This window comes from Leuciscus leuciscus, assembly GCF_965113295.1.
Source record: "Leuciscus leuciscus genome assembly, chromosome: 15".
Taxonomy (NCBI): domain Eukaryota; kingdom Metazoa; phylum Chordata; class Actinopteri; order Cypriniformes; family Leuciscidae; genus Leuciscus; species Leuciscus leuciscus.
In genome coordinates this window covers 32,128,572-32,148,344 of record NC_138739.1, presented here as the reverse complement: position 1 = coordinate 32,148,344, position 19,773 = coordinate 32,128,572, and the positions used below count along the sequence as shown (strand labels likewise).

The 19,773-nt window shown below is 39.6% G+C and overlaps 1 protein-coding gene and 1 pseudogene across 2 annotated transcripts in view; one reads left to right on the top strand and one right to left on the bottom strand.

Annotated features, from left to right (window-relative positions):
• Positions 1 to 16,510, bottom strand: part of dzank1 (double zinc ribbon and ankyrin repeat domains 1) — a 232,988-nt gene extending 216,478 nt beyond the window's left edge. The window contains exon 1 of the mRNA XM_082139832.1: positions 16,506 to 16,510. The gene's annotated coding sequence lies outside the window, so the exon portion shown is untranslated. The remainder of the gene's footprint in view (positions 1 to 16,505) is intronic.
• LOC309476668 (vitellogenin-like) lies at positions 10,734 to 19,728 on the top strand (annotated as a pseudogene). Its single transcript, XR_014211675.1, has 29 exons — positions 10,734 to 10,773; positions 10,911 to 10,931; positions 11,032 to 11,183; positions 11,312 to 11,563; positions 11,642 to 11,803; positions 11,894 to 12,042; positions 12,134 to 12,284; positions 12,371 to 12,528; positions 12,618 to 12,783; positions 12,863 to 12,988; positions 13,119 to 13,279; positions 14,398 to 14,455; positions 14,544 to 14,758; positions 14,843 to 14,940; positions 15,059 to 15,183; positions 15,272 to 15,366; positions 15,471 to 15,597; positions 15,706 to 15,892; positions 15,981 to 16,083; positions 16,174 to 16,359; positions 16,984 to 17,095; positions 17,186 to 17,375; positions 17,467 to 17,722; positions 17,815 to 17,859; positions 17,942 to 18,017; positions 18,779 to 18,985; positions 19,072 to 19,214; positions 19,315 to 19,453; positions 19,539 to 19,728. The product of XR_014211675.1 is annotated as a vitellogenin-like (transcript).
• The last annotated feature ends 45 nt before the right edge of the window (positions 19,729 to 19,773 follow it).

Here is a 19,773-nt window from a genome sequence, read left to right as displayed (position 1 = left end):
TATCAGAAATGGATTTTGTTAATAAATTAATATTTTATTTTAAAGTAAGAATGGAAAAAGTGCAGAAGAAACAATCATATTAACCTATATTATACTATAATATCATATCATATTATATGCGCTAGACAGCATTCAAATGAAGTTTATTAGCAATAAATGTTAAAAGATTATGTAAGAGCATAAAATAATGTAGGCCTACAAGAAAACCCCTGAGCTGCCTGCACCCACACGCCTTCCGGGAGGGGGAGGGTACTGTCAGGGTACTGTACTGTTGTGTGCGTTTTGATTCAGGTTTGTATTTCAGGCCTTGTCCACACAGAGACGCTTAATCGGGGGAACCCCTCATCATTTAAACAAACTAAAGCTTGTTCCTCCATAAACTCTTCTACAACTCCCCCATTACTATATGTGCATAAACTTCCCCAAAGTGAATTATGTGCATTAAAATCTCCATACCATATCAAATAAGAACCTTTGTTCTTATTATATTAATTTCATCTAATGTTAACTGATTGCATGGATTATAAAAGTTGAGCACCTTTATCCCTCCTCCATGTGTCCAGACCTCTACAACAACTCATTCACTCTGAGTATCTAATATTCTTTCTCTAAAAGCAACCCCATCTTTAACAAAGGTTCCACATCCCCCACCATTTGATCCAATTCTACCCTTTCTAACCAACTTGTAACCAAGAATGATACAAATTTAATTGCGGATGAAGCCAAGTCTCCTGAATACAAATAATGTCTGGTAACACTGTTGACTGATGTACAAATCTTTTAAATTCTTGGCCATTCGCAATCAAACTTCGGAGATTCCATTGTAGTATTTTCATTTCATGGTTTTACTTCTTTGACTTCCTGAAGGATCACATATCACTGAAGTTCCTTCGGTTTGTCCAAGTAACATCTGAATCTGTTCTACTGAAATTTCAGTAATATCCAGGTGCGGATATTATGATTTTCAGTTTTTCAGTTCTTTTGGCTGTTTGAGACTTCTGCTATAAATGCCACAAAATTGATTTTGTTTACCATAAGCATGTGGTAATCTGTGGTAGATTTTTCCCTAAACCTAACTATCTGGGTCTCATCTACAAATCGACGTCCCCGAACATCTACTGTCGACGTTTAGTCTATCTGGGTCTCGTCTACAAATCAACGTCCCCTGGGTCTCGTCTACAAATCGACGTCCCTGTCCAAACACCTAATTAAATTGTTCCCCCTAAACTAGCTTACTTCCTAAACTAGCTTCCTGCGCAGGAATAAATCGACAAACAGACCTGCAAATGTCCTTTAAATGCTTTAATCACAGCCAGGAGATCTTCCCAAGCAGTTCTCAGGGAATCTCTCCCAAGAAGCAAGGCTGGAGGATCTCAGACAAATTCCATTGAGAATCCCACCAGAAAACACGGATACAACAGTTTTTATAGAATCGAGAAAACAAATAAGACTAACATGTCAACTTCAATATGATTGGTTCAATTGGTTCAAAAGCCCCAACCTTTTTCCTCTGTCACTGGCACAAGCAAACTCTGTTTTTGTGATTACTTATTACAAGGTTTGAGAACTAGTCATCTGTCTAGTTTCACTTCCCCTTTTTGTTATTTATACACACACACACACACACACACACACACACACACACACACACACACACACACACACACACACACACACACACACACACACACACAAGTTTTCCCCAAAGAGTTTGGAAATATTTAAAAGCATATGAATGTCGTCCCTGCAAGAAAAACAAATGCTAGTTGATTAATTAAAGTTGATTAATTAAAAAATCCATCACACATCCAAGAGACATTTATGACTGCATGCATCTTTAGATTGAGTTGTGTCATTTTCATTCAATTTTCCATTTACATCATGTACTTGTTTAACTGCTTGAGCATATGTAATATTTTGTACTGTTTTGTATTTCATTGCTTCTGTAGCTTGTTTTTGGGCTTTACAACCTAGAAACACTGCACTGTGTGGACCTTCACAATTACAACATTTGGGTTCAACCCCCTCTCCACATTGCCCATAATCATGGTCTCTGCCACATTTGCAACATATTCTTAAGGACCGTATTGCACACATATCCAATTTTGATGTGCTCCGCCAAGTTTTTGCAATTGAAAGTTAATACAACAGTAGTACTACTTTCTTTCCAACCATTTTTACTGGCATGCAAATGCTTCACTTCTGTCACCATTTCATTCGTTATATGTGTCTTTAATACCTAGTCAGATAAGGACACAGGCACTCCCATAATCACTAATTTAAGATTGTCAAGTTCCCCCGGTACATGACATTTGACTGCTGCACCACCTAGCTCTTTGATCTTTAACGCAGTTGTTTTCTGTCCACACAAAAAAGGAGGACTCGATTGTTTTACCTTGCAGATTTAATATTTCATATTGCTTTTTTGATTATTTAAGTCTCATTGGATTATTGATGTGTTCAACTGTTCCAGCAAATGTTACTATTACCTTGTATTCCACCTCCATTTTCCTTGTCTTTGTAAGACTGAAATAACTGTAAGACTTGAGAAATTAGATAAATGCCAGGCAGTCTACTTGAGGCCCTGAGAGGACAAGGACCTCTCTGGAAATTAACATTTGAACTCACCCTTGTGCAATATAGAGATGAAAGTCTCACCTCCGAATCATCCTAATCTACATTTCATGCTCTCATCCCCCACTCCTTCTCCCCCATGCGAAGATCACCAAAAACTCACCCAAGAATCTAAATGGTTTAATGTGAATAATTATCATCGAGTATTACACATGTTTGGTATCATTTGAAATGTCTCAGTGCGACTGGTACAAATGTCTAATTTCCAAATAAGTAAAACAAAAGGTAATATGGTTTTTAAGAGTTTAGAGATAGCTGGCACACAAAGGAAGGTGGTCTCTAGACAAATGGTCTCCTACCCCCCAAAAGGTGTCAACTCTGAATGTAAATTCCCATTGTTAGCAGATGTTTCAATGTGAAAGAGGTTCTGTCTATATAATGAAATGCAACGAGAAGATCGGGGCCTTTTCTGTAATTCAGATTAGCCCGTGAGTGAGACTCTCAGCTTCATGTATTTCTTAATGTTGGGTTCGCATCTCTTCTCTTTATTCCAGAGCATTTGATGTTTTGTATCGATTATCTTTGAATTGATTATGAAATTGGCATGATTCATTTACCTGACATAATAAATTGTTACATTTGATTATTCTGCGCTGGTCGGATGCCGGACTTGGCCGATCGAGTGCAAGTTTACATCTTGTTATTTCCTCCTACCTCTGACTCATCTGTCATCTGACTCAGAATCTCTATTTTTCTGTTTGTTTGACGCATCTAGAACCTGAGACCATCCCTCACTATCAATTATTGAAGAATCATCATCATAATCATCCATACTACCTGCATTCATCCTCTCCAGTCTCAGCACAGTTGATGTTAACCGGCCACACCACCTAATTCGGATCCCGCATATTCTAGTGTTTTTCTGTCAGTTAATTAGTTCAGTTCTCCTCCATTCTCTCCCTGTTTGTCTCTATGGTAACTGATTGAGTTAGTTCTATTCAGGTGTGTCTCATTAATTAGTCTCATTAGTTCCTGTGCATTTAAACCCTGTGTGCCGTTCAGTTCATTGTCAGTTCTATGTTGTTACATTGGTTGTTCTGTTCATGATCCTTGTTCCAGAGATTCTGTTTTGTAAAGATTTGAGTTTTTTCTTGTAATTAAAGTTAAAACTGCTGCACTTAGACCCTGCTTAAACCAGCCTGTGACAAATATATTGATATTTAAATATTATTGTAGTATAGTTTCTGTACTGTAACGACTACGAGAATGAACCAAACACAATTGAAGATTTTAGGTGATTTTGTTCATACATAATCCCACAAAGAGTCTTCACATTCCAGACTCAAATCACCAAACCCATTGTTTAACTAAAGGAAGAACGTTGTCAACGTTTGATAATTTTGCAAGACACATCTGTTCAGAAATGGTACTGCTCAGGGCCCTACCAAGAGGTCACCTGACCCCTGCGACTAACAGACCCCGTCTTTCTTAAGGACCAAGGTCCCAAGAGATGAACAAAACAGACTTAAGCAGGAACTATCCATGACCTCAGATTGGAATGTCTTAAACCCCATACACTTTACACACCAACACACTTTACATATCAAAATCCATAAAACTCATCCCAGAACAATTCTTGACTGACCTATAATCAAATATCGTTCAACTACATAATTCTTTGTTGTCTACAACCTATATGTACGGTGGCCGAGAAGGGTCACAACACAAACAAAAACCACAACAACTACATATTCAGAAAACACCTCCAAATTCAGAAAACACATACAAACGCCACAACAACTACATATTCAGAAAACAACTTTGTCGATTTCACATCACGCACGCTGCAAATATTCACAGCACGAGCAAATAGGGAAACGAACTGCAAACTGCAAAGACACAACGGAAATGTTTCCAGGGGGGCCATAATCAGTGACGGCTACAAGAGGTAAGGGTTTCCAGAGCCTGTCTACGGCCTTATTAGACATTCTCTGGTGTTTCTCTTTTATTATGACAGACTTGTCGATGTGCTCTGATACCGAAGTGGTTTGCAGCACAAAACGGACAGAACATTTCAATCTGAAAAATAAATAAATAGTTCAGATATCAGGACAACAATGTAAAAACGCCGGTAATGCATCTATTTAGTGACCAGAAGCGAGCTAGCCAGCTAGTTTCCAGCTAACAACGTTGGCAGAACGTTTAACAATTATCTGCGTGGACTAATACATTATGGGGACAATAACTTAATATGTTGAAAACACACAAAACCACTTCGGTATCAGAGCACATCGACAAGTCTGTAATAATAAAAGAGAAACACTTACCTCTTGTAGCCGTCACTGATTATGGCCCCCCTGGAAACATTTCCGTTGTGTCTTTGCAGTTTGCAGTTCGTTTCCCTATTTGCTCGTGCTGTGAATATTCAACGCATTCTCATCCTTGGGCGTCATAATACTGACGCTTTTGACATTTCGTCTACATCGAACGCACATGGCACCCTTTAGCGTCAATATGAGACGCACAGAGCTTTGTTCGGTAATGGGTAGGTTTAGGTGTAGTGTAGGAATAGGGTTAGACCGCTAGGAGGCGCCTTCTGGCCCATTTCTATCTGCGTCTCATATTGACGCTAAAGGGTGCCATGTGCGTTCGATGTAGACGAAATGTCAAAAGCGTCAATATATGACGCCCTAGGATGAGAACGGGCTGGAATATTTGCAGCGTGCGTGATGTGAAATCGACAAAGTTGTTTTCTGAATATGTAGTTGTTGTGGCGTTTGTATGTGTTTTCTGAATTTGGAGGTGTTTTCTGAATATGTAGTTGTTGTGGCGTTTGTATGTGTTTTCTGAATTTGGAGGTGTTTTCTGAATATGTAGTTGTTGTGGCGGCGTTTGCATGTGTTTTCTGAATTTGGAGGTGTTTTGGAGATGTAGTTGTTGTGGCGTTTGTTTGTGTTGTGACCCTTCTCGGCCACCGTATATATGTGTCTATACTTGCTTAGACTACATTACAAGTCATTTAATGGTTATAACTGTTAGATGTTTGAATGAAAGTGTGTTGTGTTTCATATCAATATGACTGTATGCTCTTAACTCAAGAGATGGCTTGAGTGAAATCTGTGTAAAATGTTTCGTATTCTTATAATACTAATGATGTCTAAACTGTAGCATTTGTTCTCTCTGTTAGTCAGAGGTGGACAGTAACAAAGTACATTTACTTGAGTACTGTACTTAAGTACACTTTTTGAGTATCTGTACTTTACTTGAGTATTATTTTTTCTGGAAACTTTTTACTTTAACTTCACTACATTTGAAAGACAAATATCGTACTTTTTACTCCACTACAATTCTGTCAAGGTCCTTGAGTAGAAAGTAACATCAGTCAGTGGATGATTTTGGTTGCAGGGGTTGCATTTTGGTTGGAAATGAAACTCGGGTTGACGTCAGAACCCTGCATCTGATTGACATCAGAACCCGACGTCAGATTGACGTTGGATATTGATTGAAAATAAAAGTAGGGTTGACGTCGGGACTCGACTGATGTTGGTTTCTGACGTTAACCCGATTTTCATTTTCAACCACAATACAACGTCTGTCCAATGTTGGAGATCAACGTCAATCTGACATTGGATTCTGACATAAACCTGATTTTCATTTTCAACGTTGGGTTTGATTTTCTAAATGCGAATTTTGTCACTTTTTTGCACACTAGCTTATAGATAACAGTAAGGCGAACATATTCATACTAAAAGCCAAAAAACTTTAAATAGGGCAGTATTTGAGGGAACAGCCATTTGGGTGTCCGAAACCATTGTGGACGTTATTGAGTGCACTTATTCAATCTCACATTCAATCCCACTACTGAAACTGTGTTCTAGAAATAAATGTGATATTGATATGAGGGTATGCAGGCATAGATTCAGAGGCATACGGTACTTTAAGTATTACATACAACAATGCAACAATAATAAAACAATGCATTGACATTTACTTTTTACTTTTGATACTTAAATATTTTTAAAAACGAGTACTTCTGTACTTTTACTTAAGTAAAAATAGGTCTTTACAACTTTGACTTGTAACGGAGTAATATTTGACCAGTAGTATCTGTACTTTCACTCAAGTAAGGAAGTTGTGTACTTCGTCCACCTCTGCTGTTAGTAAGGAGAGCACAGATAAGCATGATTTACGATCAGAACTGAAAAGAACGCCACCTCCTAAATTTAGCCAGTGTCTAATTGGCCAGAACTCATCCTGGAGGTTGGACAAACTTTGAGTTTAAAATCTTAGACCCGAACAAAGAAACTCGCTCTCGAAAAAGTCTCTTCAAAAAGTTCTCGAGGAGGTTGGGGGCGCAGAGACAAAGAACCCAAATTAAGATCAGAAGAACGGGTTCAACAGCTTCATTAAAGCCATCATCTACTCTCGTCTCAATTTTCTTTCTTTTCTAAGCTTTCCTTTATTTTCCGTTGTGAGTCTCGGTTCTAAGTTAAGTTTTGCGGCAAAGTTTCGGTCCACATTTCTTCTGCAAAGCCAGCTTCAAACAAAGACTTCCATCAACCCGCCAGTACACCACGTGATTGACCGCCCGAACGAACTCGGGAAACCCCTTTTACGCGGAAAGGGAATCCCAAGAGAAAAAAAGGAACGCAAACAAGCAAGTACTGCCTCCAGACTCTTAAACTGAACTGGTGTATTTGATACAGATTTAGTAACCCACCTAAGAAACGAAGGGTGAAATTAATTATTGATGGTTCGTTCAGGTTATGTCTTATAAGTGCATAGAATCTTGAGATTTCCTCATCTCACTCTTAAACTCATTCTTTCCAAACTCTTTCTTTCTTTCTTTCTTTCTTTCTTTCTTTCTTTCTTTCTTTCTTTCTTTCTTTCTTTCTTTCTTTCTTTCGGCAACTTGTATGAATGCGTGTGCGTGTGTTTGTGTTAGATATTAGTTTTATGTGTTAGTCATATAATCAATAAAGTATTGTTTGTATTTAAAAAGAGAAGTATTACTTGTGTTATGTGCTTACGAATTTATTGTCTTGAACTGCGATCTAAGTTACCTATGCTTTTACCCTTGATTTATTTCTTAATTTACTGTTAGCTGGGGATTATTCTTTCTTGGCCAGGAAGATATTATATTTCCTCGAGTTAATAATTGTTTATGCTTTCTGTTCATTGGATGAACTGATAAAATGATCATACTATTGATTGATTCTGCTACAGTAAATTCTGAAAATAATTCAATTATTAATTATTGATCATAATCCATTATGAATAATAATTAGTTATATTTATACGCGCGTATAAACTTTGAACTTTCTATTCATCAAATAATCCTGAAAAAAATTGTACACAACTGTTTTCAACATTGATAATAATAATAATTGAGCATCAAATCATCATATTAGAATGATTTCTGAAGGATCATGTGACACTGAAGAATGGAGTAATGATGCTGAGATCAGCTTTAAAAACAATTATTTATTTATTTTAATATATATTCAAATAGAAAAGAGTTATTTTAAATTGAAAAATTATTTCACAATATTACTATTTTTGCTGTATTTTGGATTAAATAAATGAAGCCTTGATGAGCAGAAGAGGCTTCTTTTAAATCATTTTAAAAAATCTTACCGTTCTAATAATTTTGGCCACCACTGTATATATATATACAAGTTTGGGAACATTGTCAGAGCAGAAGGAAGTATGTTTTCTTCCAGGATAACCTTGTACGTGTCTTGAGTCATGTGTACTTCACAAAGACAGATCTGCCTGATTCTGATCTTCTCTGAGTCCGGTTTTCAGCTTTTCCCAACACCTGTATTTCCTCTAAGAATTAGACAGAGACCTGGAGAGGCGGGCCTACAACCCTCAGTCTCTCACTGTGTAATTTGTTGGAGGATTGGTGATGATCTGGTGGTTCTTCAGTAAGGCTAGAATCGGGCAGATACGTCTTTGCGAAGGATGCATAATTTAAGCCACATACAAGATTATCCTGAAAGAAAAAATGCTTTCTTCTGCTCTAACAATGTTTTTTTTTGTGCAGAACAATGCTCCAGTCCACACAGCTAGGCCAATCAAGGTGTGGATGGAGGACCACCAGATCAAGACCCTGTCATTGCCATCACAATCTCCAGACCTGAAACCCACTGAAAACCTCTGGAATGTAAGCAAGAGGGTCACCAGCCATCAAATAAAGCCATGCTTCTAAGGTAAAAAAAAAAACAAGAAAAAAAAAACAGTCAGACTAATTATCAGTATACTTCAAGTGTGTTAATGATTAGTTAACTTGAAGTGTGGTATTTTGAAACAACTCATTTTGTACTATGTATATTTTAGTGGTAATTAAATTGTAGTAAAGCATAACTTTAAGTGTATTTAGTGTACTAAATTGGGCTGACTTCAAGTATACTTCATATACTTTAAGTATATGCCTGTGTAGGGACTAATTACATGCTTGATTAGTGATATTAAAGTGTACTTTATTTGTGTTACAAGTACATTACAAATTCATTACGAGTGTCTTCGAAACATACAAGCAATATACCATAAGTCTATATATATATAATTTTTATTATTTAGTTTTTTTTTTTTATTCCTGGCGTTTTTGCCTTTTATTAGGATAGGACAGTAGCTACACGAGAGAGAGAGAGAGAGAGAGAGAGAGAGAGAGAGAGAGAGAGAGAGAGAGAGAGAGAGAGAGAGAGAGAGAGAGAGAGAGAGAGAGAGAGAGAGAGAGAGAGAGAGAGAGAGAGAGAGAGAGAGAGAGAGAGAGAGAGAGAGAGAGAGAGAGAGATGGATGGATGGATGAGGAAAGGTCCACAAGCCAACACTCGAACTCGGGTCTCCCGAAGCACATGTCGGCAAACTTGCCCACAACGCTATCATGGTGTGATACAGTATAGGCTATCTGAGTAAAAAGTATAGGCTCATTAATACCTTTGGCTTATTCCAAATACTACAAATTGCATACTTTGTCTTCAATAACAAAATGTACATTATTAGACAGATAAAACTTATCTATACTTTGTACAAAATACTATTGTATACTATAATGTATTTTGAAAGTATACTTTCTATGCATTGTTACAATGATCATTTCCAGCACACAGTTAAAATATACCTAAAATATATTTAAAGTGCAAAATAAATAAAGTGCAAATAAATACACTTTAAAAAAATTAACTGAATTTTCACTTCAAGTATATTTTACTAAAATATATTTTTTGAAAATATACTAAAGAACAATTATTTTAAAGTGTTAAAAGTTGTATAGTGAAAATAGGTAAGAGCATGATGCTAATATACTTTTAGTATATTTGCAATATACTATTGAAAAAGGGAATATATAAAAAAAAAATTCACTAGGGTGCTTTAAATGTTTCACCAGGAGTGGCAGAAAGTCACCCAACAGCAATGTGACAACTGATAGGGAGCATGCCAAGACGCATGACAGCATAGAGACAGAGGTATTAAGGCCACGCCCACACCGGGGGGGAAAACAATCCAACCGTCTCCATTGACTTTGCATTGCGAGAGGCTGCCTCCTTGTCATTTATGACTTATAGCAGCTTTTAGACATTGTTTTGTTTTTTTGTTATGTGACAAGGTGTACAGCAAACAAGCTAAATAACCCAGAAATAAATTTCTATAAGCTGTCGACCCCAAAAAAACGGTTGTTTCAGGACATAAAAGTGGATCAATTGAGACAGAGCGCAACTAGTTCTCGAACTACTCTGAGAACTACGCCCACTGGAACGCAACATGATATTGTAAAAAAAAAATCATTCCGAATTTTAACCATGTCGATTGCTTATTTCACCACCCTATGTGAACCTGAGAGGAGGAGATATATTGAGAAGTTAAATTTTATTGGTCTATGTCACAATTTACCCATTCTTCCTGCTGATGCTTCACGTCTTATTGCCTGTATCCACTTTTGTCTCCTTAAAGGCTGGCTTTTACAGTACGGAAGCTTATAAAAAATAAAAAATTGACACTGGTCATTGCTTTTGAGGGTGACATGACAGGCCAGGGTAACTTAACCTGTAATTGATATTGATGTTCAGAGGTTGACCCAAAAATGAATACTTGGTTAGCAATAAACTAATATAAAAGATCTGATTCTCTGAGAAGCTCTTCACCAACCATCAGCCATGATAGCTGTTGTGCTTGCCCTGACTGTAGCCCTTGTGGGTAAGTTTTATGTTCTGTTTCCTGTATCTCTTTTCTTAAAATATTTCTCTTTACGGAAGTAAATTAGAACCACTTAAAAAATAAATTAGTTAAATGAAGTCATTTTCAAAGCACATTTTCTTATTTGTTTCTTTTAGCATGTCAACAGATCAACCTCGGTAAGTAAAAAAATTGTAATTTGGTAATTTGTAAATAGGTAATTTACAACTATTGTATACTTGCATAAACTCAACCAAAAAAATACTCTACCATTTTCAGTTCCTGAGTTTGCCCCTGACAAGACCTATGTGTACAAGTATGAGGCTCTGCTCTTGGGTGGTCTTCCTCAAGAAGGTCTGGCCAGAGCAGGAATAAAAGTCAGCAGCAAGGTTCACCTCAGTGCCGTGACAGAGAACACCTTCATGATGAAGGTAATGACCATTGAGAACTGTAAACTTTGTAGGTGTTCAACACTAAGGAAAAACTAAAACTGCGTTAGCAAGCATTAACTGTTAAAAGCAACAATTCCCTTGTTTTAAGTGAAATTATTTATTTTCAGCTCATGGATCCTCTGCTCCACGAGTATGCTGGCATTTGGCCCAAGGATCCATTTGTTCCTGCCACTAAGCTCACCTCAGCTCTGGCTGCTCAGCTTCAGATTCCCATCAAGTTTGAGTATGCTAATGGTGTGGTTGGAAAGGTATTCGCCCCTGCAGGAGTCTCCCCTACAGTACTGAACCTGCACAGAGGAATCCTCAACATCCTTCAGCTCAACCTCAAGAAGACCCAGAACATCTATGAGCTGCAAGAGGTAAGAAAGTGATCCTAGTTTCCATGTTTTTGATCTTTTTTGAGTTCTGCAATCTAATTCTTTGACTTGTCCTTCAAGGCTGGAGTTCAAGGAGTGTGCAGGACCCACTACATCATCAATGAGGATCCAAAGGCCAACCACATTATTGTCACCAAGTCTAAGGATCTGAGCCACTGCCAGGAGAGAATCATGAAGGACATCGGTTTGGCATACACTGAGAGGTGTGCTGAATGCACAGAGGTAATGAAAAAGACGAGAAAGAATTGAAATATTTACTCAATATAATGAAAATGCCAAGAGTCAAATGATAACGTACATTTCTCCCAACAGAGGGTCAAGAGTCTGATTGAAACTGCATCTTACAACTACATCATGAAACCATCTGCCGCCGGTGTACTGATCGCTGAAGCAACAGTTGAGGAAGTATATCAGTTTTCACCCTTCAGTGAGATCCATGGTGCTGCCCAGATGGAAGCAAAGTAAGATTGATCATCTGTGAGATTTCTCTTAAAAATATGAAGTAAAAATATTACTAAGAAATAAAGAAATACATTTTTTTATTTTTTTTAGACAAACCTTGACTTTTGTTGAGATGGACAAGACGCCTGTTGTTCCAATCAAAGCTGATTTCTTGGCCCGTGGATCCCTGCAATATGAGTTTTCAACTGAAATTCTTCAGACCCCCATTCAACTTCTGAAGATCAGTGATGCGCCAGCACAGGTATAATTCATTACTCACAAGACAACAGTCTCCAAGTGAAAGCCTTTGATCCATGATCAACTGAGTTTTGCCCTTACTCTTTCTAGATTATTGAGGTCTTAAAGCACCTTGTTGCAAACAATGTGGCCATGGTCCATGATGATGCTCCACTTAAGTTTGTTGAGCTTGTGTAGCTACTGCGTGTTGCCACCTTGGAGAATATTGAGGCTATCTGGGCTCAGTTCAAGGACAAACCAGTTTACAGGTACAATGTTTGAGCAATAAGATCATAGGAATATAGTTCAAGGATTTTTTTTTATTATGAACATATTTTGAAAACAATGAATCTGTTAGGCGCTGGCTTCTGGATGCTCTTCCTGCTGTTGGCACACCAGTCATTGTAAAATTCATCAAGGAGAAGTTTCTGGCTGGTGAACTTACCATTCCTGAGTTCATTCAGGCTCTTGTGGTTGCTCTGCAAATGGTCACTGCTGATTTGGACACCATCCAGTTGACAGCTGTGGGTACATCTTACTCAAAGTGCTGTTCTTCAAATCTTACTAAAATCAAATTAATCATTTCTGTATGTTGCTGAACAGAGTTTGGCTAAGCACGAGAAAATCGCCACAATCCAAGCTCTTCATGAAGTCGTCATGCTGGGATATGGTTCCATGATTGCCAAACACTGCGTTGAAGTTCCCACTTGCTCCGCCGAGCTCCTCAGGGTAAACACCTCAAGACCTCCATAGATTTCTGCCATGGACTTAATATAATATTTTTCTATTATAGTAAATATTATCTTACTAAATATTATTAATATTATTTGTCTAAATGTATGTGCCTCAAACTCCTCAGCCCATCCATGATATTGCTGCAGAGGCCATTTCAAAGAACGACATTCCTGAAATCACTTTGGCTCTGAAAGTTCTGGGCAATGCTGGTCACCCTGTTAGTCTTAAACCCATCATGAAGCTCCTATCTGGACTGAGAACTGCAACTACTTCTCTGCCTCTTATGCTGCGTTCACACCGGACGCGAATAGCGCGTCAAATTCGCGCCTGCCGCGTCTAGTTTGACGCTTGACCACTTTGTGTTAATTCGCGTGTCCAACGCGCGTAAAAACAAAAGTTTGAAGCGAAATTTACGCGCGTCAGAGGTGAAAGTTTTGGCGGCCATCTTTTTTTAGATGTTTATCGAGCATTAGCATTAGCATTAATCGAGAGAGTCACCGCTCGTATATGCTCTGGAGAGCAGAAACAGCTGCGTAGGGGACGTCGTCGCTGTACTCGGGTCCACCAGACCCTCCGGAGGGTTTCAGGAGTTTCACAATTTGCTCCAGGAGCTAGGTTTGGTGGACCTAACGGTGAGGACGCTGACGAGGACAGCGTAGGCCGTATAAGGCCTCGGCCTCGAGTGGTCGCTGCCTGTCGAGCCCGCGCTCTACAGCCCGGCGCGAGGTTCACCCTCGCCCGCACCCACCTAATCTGTCATTTATTTTTGTTTTGATAATAAATGGAGCCAGCCTCCAAAAGTGAAACCTGTCCTGTGATTTTTGTTTTTATACACTAAATTGTGTTTGTTGTCTTTACATTAGAATAATTATGTTTCATATAATCTAGAATAGATATGGAATAAATAGCATTCAATACAAAATGAGTATCTCTCATATATTGAAATCGAGTTTTTATGTGAAAGATTTGCTTTGTTGTGCATTTTAGTCATATTACAAAATAATTGATTGAGGCCAAACATAAAATAACATTATAAACTGTCACTTCACCACGTGACAGCAGCAAGCAGGCTCCTGATTGGTTAACGCGGCGCGAATTGACGCAGAAGTTCAGATTTTTCAACTCGGGCGGCAGACGCGAATTCGCGTCAAACACGAGAATGCACAAAAAGCACTACATAAAACATTCGCGCATAACGCGCTTAACGCGCCAGACGCTCAGTTCGCGCCATTCGCGCGAACTTGACGCGCGAATGAGGCGTATTCGCGTCTACCGCGCCGCGCTCTACGCCTCATTCGCGCCGCAGGAATTTTTTACGCGCGTAACGCGGCTTTGCATTGACTTAACATTGAAATCACTCGCGCCTGACGCGCAATTCGCGTCCGGTGTGAACGCACCATTAGAGTCCAGGTTGATGCCATCTTGGCCCTGAGGAACATTGCCAAGAAAGAGCACAAACTGGTACGTGTCAGACATTGTAGGAATCAATTACTTTAAAGGTTACACACATTTTCTTCCAATAATATACTAACCTTGTTTCTTGTGTCAGGTTCAGCCAGTGGCCCTTCAGCTTGTATTGGACAGGACTCTCCACCCTGAAGTGCGTATGGTTGCTTGTATTGTGTTTGAGTCCAAGCCCTCAGTGGCTCTCGTCTCCAATCTTGCTGGTGCCTTGAAGACTGAGACTAACATGCATGTTGCGAGCTTTACCTATTCCCACATCAAGTCCTTGACCAGAATCACTGCTCCGGATATGGCATCTGTGTAAGAAAAAACATTTTCTCACATATTTTACTTCATCACATAAAATGAGCACACGCCAGAGGTAATCATGGTTGTCCATTTCAGTGTGGGTGCAGCTAATGTTGCCATCAAGCTCATGAGTCGCAAACTGGACAGGCTTAGCTTCCGTTTCAGCAGAGCCATTCAGCTGGACTTCTATCACAGTGAGTCTAGCCATTTTTATAAGAGAGCTAAAAACGAACAATGTCATGGGTGTTTCTTAAAATGTGTAAAAAATTCTCCTGACACATTAAATGTATTTTTACCTCTTTTCCTGTGCAGCTCCTCTTATGAGTGGAGCTGCTGGTAGTGCCTACATGATCAATGATGCCGCCACCATCCTGCCGAGAGCTGTTGTAGCTAAAGCACGTGCTTACCTGGCTGGAGCTGCTGCTGATGTTCTTGAGGTGGGACAAACAATAGTTATTAAAAAACATGTTCATGGTTTTAAAATGTTTAAATGTCAGTCTTCACTCAGTTAATTCTCTCAAACAGATCGTTCTGAGAACTGAAGGAATCCAGGAGGCTCTTCTGCAATCTCCTGCTGCAGATGAAAGTGTTGATCGTATCACAAAGATCAAACGCACCCTGTAAGCTGGACGTTTTCTTGTCAAGTGGATTATAAAATGTCGTTTTTTAAAGTAATATTATAAGCATGACATAGGCATATGTATATGACTTCTCTGTTTTAACTCCTCAAGCTCGCAAACTGGAAGACCTTGCCAAACAATCAGCCATTGGCTTCAGCCTATATCAAATTACTTGGACAAGAAGTGGCTTATTTCAACATTGACAAGACCCTCATTGAAGAAGCAATACCGGTACTGTTTTTACTTTATGCCTTCTCTCTCATTACCATATTTTTTTGTGATCTGTCTTAAAAAAATTCTCACAATTGGAATAAAGTTTCTCATAAACACTATCCCCAGATGGTCACTGGACCCAAACCACGTGAACTGTTGAAGCGTGCCCTTAAAGCTTTGCAGGAAGGAGTTGCCTTCCAGTATGCCAAACCCCTGCTTGCATCTGAAGTGCGTCGTAGCTTGCCAACAGCAGTTGGGTTGCCCATGGAGCTCAGTTTGTACACTGCTGCTGTCGCTGCTGCAAGTCTCAATGGTACGTTTTTTTCCTTAGTATTGTTAATCTTTTCTTGGATATGAGGTTGTAACTTTTAAGTTTGATGATGCTCTGTTCATCCTTCTAGTTAAGGCCACCATTACACCTCCTCACCCTGAGGAGATTGAGACTATGACCTTTGAGCAGCTCAAGAAGACTGATGTTCAACTCCAGGCTGAAGCTAGACCAAGGTAAACTTTTGCAGCTTCATTCATGAAGATGAGATACAATGTACATGACAACAGTTTAACAAACAATCTCCCTTATTATTATTTTTTCAGTATTGCTCTCCAGACCTTTGCTGTGATGGGAGTGAACACTGCCTTGATCCAAGCTGCTGTTATGGCAAGAGGGAAGATCCGTACAATTGTCCCTGGAAAAGTGGTTGCAAGAGCAGACATTCTCAAGGGCAACTACAAGGTGGAGGCTCTGCCTGTTGAGCTTCCTGAACACATTGCTGATGTGAGGTAATGCAATCTTAAGCCCCTTTCACACAGATATTCCGGAAAATACACGGATAAAGTGACCCGGGATTTAACCTGGGTTCGTTTGATTTTGGTTCATTCACACTGCCAGTGATTTTCCGGAATCAGAGAGTGCGTTCACACACAACCTGTAAAAATTCCGTAAAGACACGTGACATCGATGTGACTTGTAATGTCTCCGCAGCGTGTTAAGTTTGCATATGAGCTGCAATTTCTCTCTCTAGAAACCACGCTTGTGCATTTTTTCTCTGACTCGATCATAAACTTGCGCATTACGTACCGTTTCACAGCTGGCGAACGATCGCGGCTTCAGCGTCATCACTACGACACGGCATTGTCACGGCTTTTGTTCACACAGCGCGCGTTCCGGGACTGAACACGGCAATGTTACTAGGTCCCCAACCCGGCATCGATCCCGGCATCAATCCCGGGTCGTGTTTGCATTCACACAGAAGGTGTTCTGGCAATTTGCCGGCAATTTGCCGGGTTCAAAGCGCTGTGTGAAAGGGGCTTTAGTCAGACCAGTGTAGCTAACATTCTAAATCAATTCATAAACAATTCAAAAGGTTTCTGAAAGTGAGATTTACCTTTTTCTTGTTCCAACAGCTTTGAAACTCTTGCTGTGGTCAGAAACATTGAAGAGCCCAACGCTGAAAGGATTGTTCCCTTAGTACCCGAGTTGGCCATGCAAAATTCCAAGACTCCTGCTGGGTATTTGGTAAATTTTGAACACACATATGACTGAAATTAATTGGCTTCAAGTTTTAAAATAGCGAGGCTTGTTATAATATTTCATTATTCTTTTCAGTCCTCTGAAATACCAGATGAGACTCCAGTGAGAGCTGCTGCTCCATTTCACAAGACTCTCGGTCTTGCTGTCCCATACATTGAAATCAAGGGGTGCGTTGAGGTGCACTCTCACAATGCTGCTTTTATCAGAAATTCTCCTCTCTTCTACATAATTGGACAGCACTCAGCCCGTGCTGCACTGACAAGAGGTATTCATTCAGATTAATTCAAAATGATTAATTACAGAGAAAATTACTTACATTTTTGCAGACAAAATAATAATTGTCATTTTGGCTTTAGCTGAAGGTCCTGCAGTTGAAAGACTGGAGCTTGAAGTCCAAGTTGGTCCTAGAGCTGCTGAGAGGATCCTTAAGCAAATCAGCCTCATTGATGAGGATTCTCCAGAAGGAAAGGCCTTCCTGTTGAAACTGAGGGAAATCCTGGAGACTGAAGACAGAAATGCGTCTCTTCTGAAAGCAGCAGTAGCAGCCGCAGGAGCAGCAGCAGCAGCAGCAGCAGCTCAAGCTCCTCCATGTCCAGCTCTCGTATGAGTAAGGTGAGGACGTGGAATGTAGCGTGTTGGTTAGGTAGCCAATATTTTTGTCATAAATATTTTTTTTCACTGAATCATTTTATATGCATTTTTAGACTGCCACTATCATGGAGCCCTTCAAGAAATTCCACAAAGATCGGGTAACTACTAAAAAGCCAATTCTTTATATTATTACTTTAGATTATATTGATTACTTATTACAAAACTTAATTTTGCTTGCAGTTCTTGGCACCCCATGGTGCTTCAAAGGCAGTAAGCAGTGGAAGCACTGCATAGCTTTGAGGCTCTCCAGAAACAGGTGAATCAATTGGTGTCATTAATAACATATTGTTATGGTGAGAATGATGGAAGACCAGGGCGAGATGCAGTTTACAGTCTTTAATAAATAAAGGAAATAGTCCTCAATGAATAATTAGAACACAAATCACAGGCATTAATCAGAGCCAGAACAGAAACTGCCAGATGACTGGAACTTAGGTAAACATAAACTTCCACGAGGGTAGAGACCAGGGACCCCGAGATGCTCTCAACCAGTCAGGAAGAGTGAAGACAGCAGAGAGGGTTAACAGCCGAGAGCGGGTGCTGAACAGGTACTCTGCAAACAGGCACAGCTGGATAATACACAGTCTGTTGGCAGTCTAACTCACAGTAGAATGAATGGTATCACTTTCCACAGACAGGACAGGACAGGACAGGACAGGACAGGACAGGACAGGACAGGACAGGACAGGACAGGACAGGACAGGACAGGACAGGACAGGACAGGAGCACAGACGTCTCTTGCGTAAGGTCATTGAATAATCCGACAACAAGACAGGGCTAGGAAGAGGGAATAAGAAGCTGACAATCAAGAGAAAAAAGGGAACAGGTGAGGAGATGGGAACGAAAGGGGAAACAGCTGTAAGAGATAATGAGCGGAGAAGAGGATGTGTGTGAGTGAGTGTGTGACCACAAGAGGGAGACAGAGAAAGAGGAAAAGAGCCAGGATCATGACACATAACCTAAAGGTGACATTTTGTACTAAATTCCACTTAAATTGATTATGGTTTATGCTTTCAGGCTAAGTTCCTCGGAAATGCTCTTCCACCTGTTTTTGCTGTCATTGCCCGTGCTGTGAGAGTTGACCACAAGCTGCTGGGCTACCAACTTGCTGCTTACTTTGACAAGCCAACAGCAAGAGTGCAGCTCATTCTTTCCTCCATCGCTGAAAATGACAACCTGAAGATCTGTGCTGATGGTGCCCTGCTGAGCAAGCACAAAGTCACTGTAAGACTGGAACTATTATCGAAATTAATTTCTCAAGTGAAAAAAACTTACATCATTGCCATCTTTTGAACACAAATGTCCTTCAGGCCAAGGTTGCTTGGGGTCAAGAATGCCAACAGTATGCAGTCACTGCTAAAGCTGAAGCCGGTGTCCTGGGAGAATTCCCTGCTGCACGTCTAGAGCTGGAATGGGAGAGGCTGCCAATAATTGTCACCACATTCGCCAAAAAGTAATGTTCAGCAACACTGAATGACAAATGTATAGAGTAATGTAAAAAAAATAATGCCAGTGATTTAATGGTTATTATCTCTGTATCACGTCCCAATTAGGCTGTCGAAGCACATCCCTATGGCGGCTTTCTAGACGGGCTTTGGACTTGAAAGAGCAACGAACAGTGAGAAAGAGATTGAACTGACTGCAGCCTTGCCAACTCAGAGATCCTTGAATGTCATTGCTAGGATTCCAGAGGTGAAATAGTTTTCAGTTAAATTGTGACTCTCACAGAAATATAATAAGAAAATTCAACAAATTATTTTTGTTCCTGCTGCTCTAGATGACACTGTCAAGGATGGATATTCGTCTCCCTGTTGCTGTTCCCATTAATCCAGACGGAACTCTTTCCATTCATATCGATGAGGACATTCTCTCCTGGATCCAGAAACATATCAAGGAAGAATAAGAAATGAATTACATTTTAAATTTTTACAATCAGTTTAATTGAATACATTGCCACTCTTGTGATATCTGTAATGTAATGCAATCTAATGTAAATAAATACCCTGCAAGTG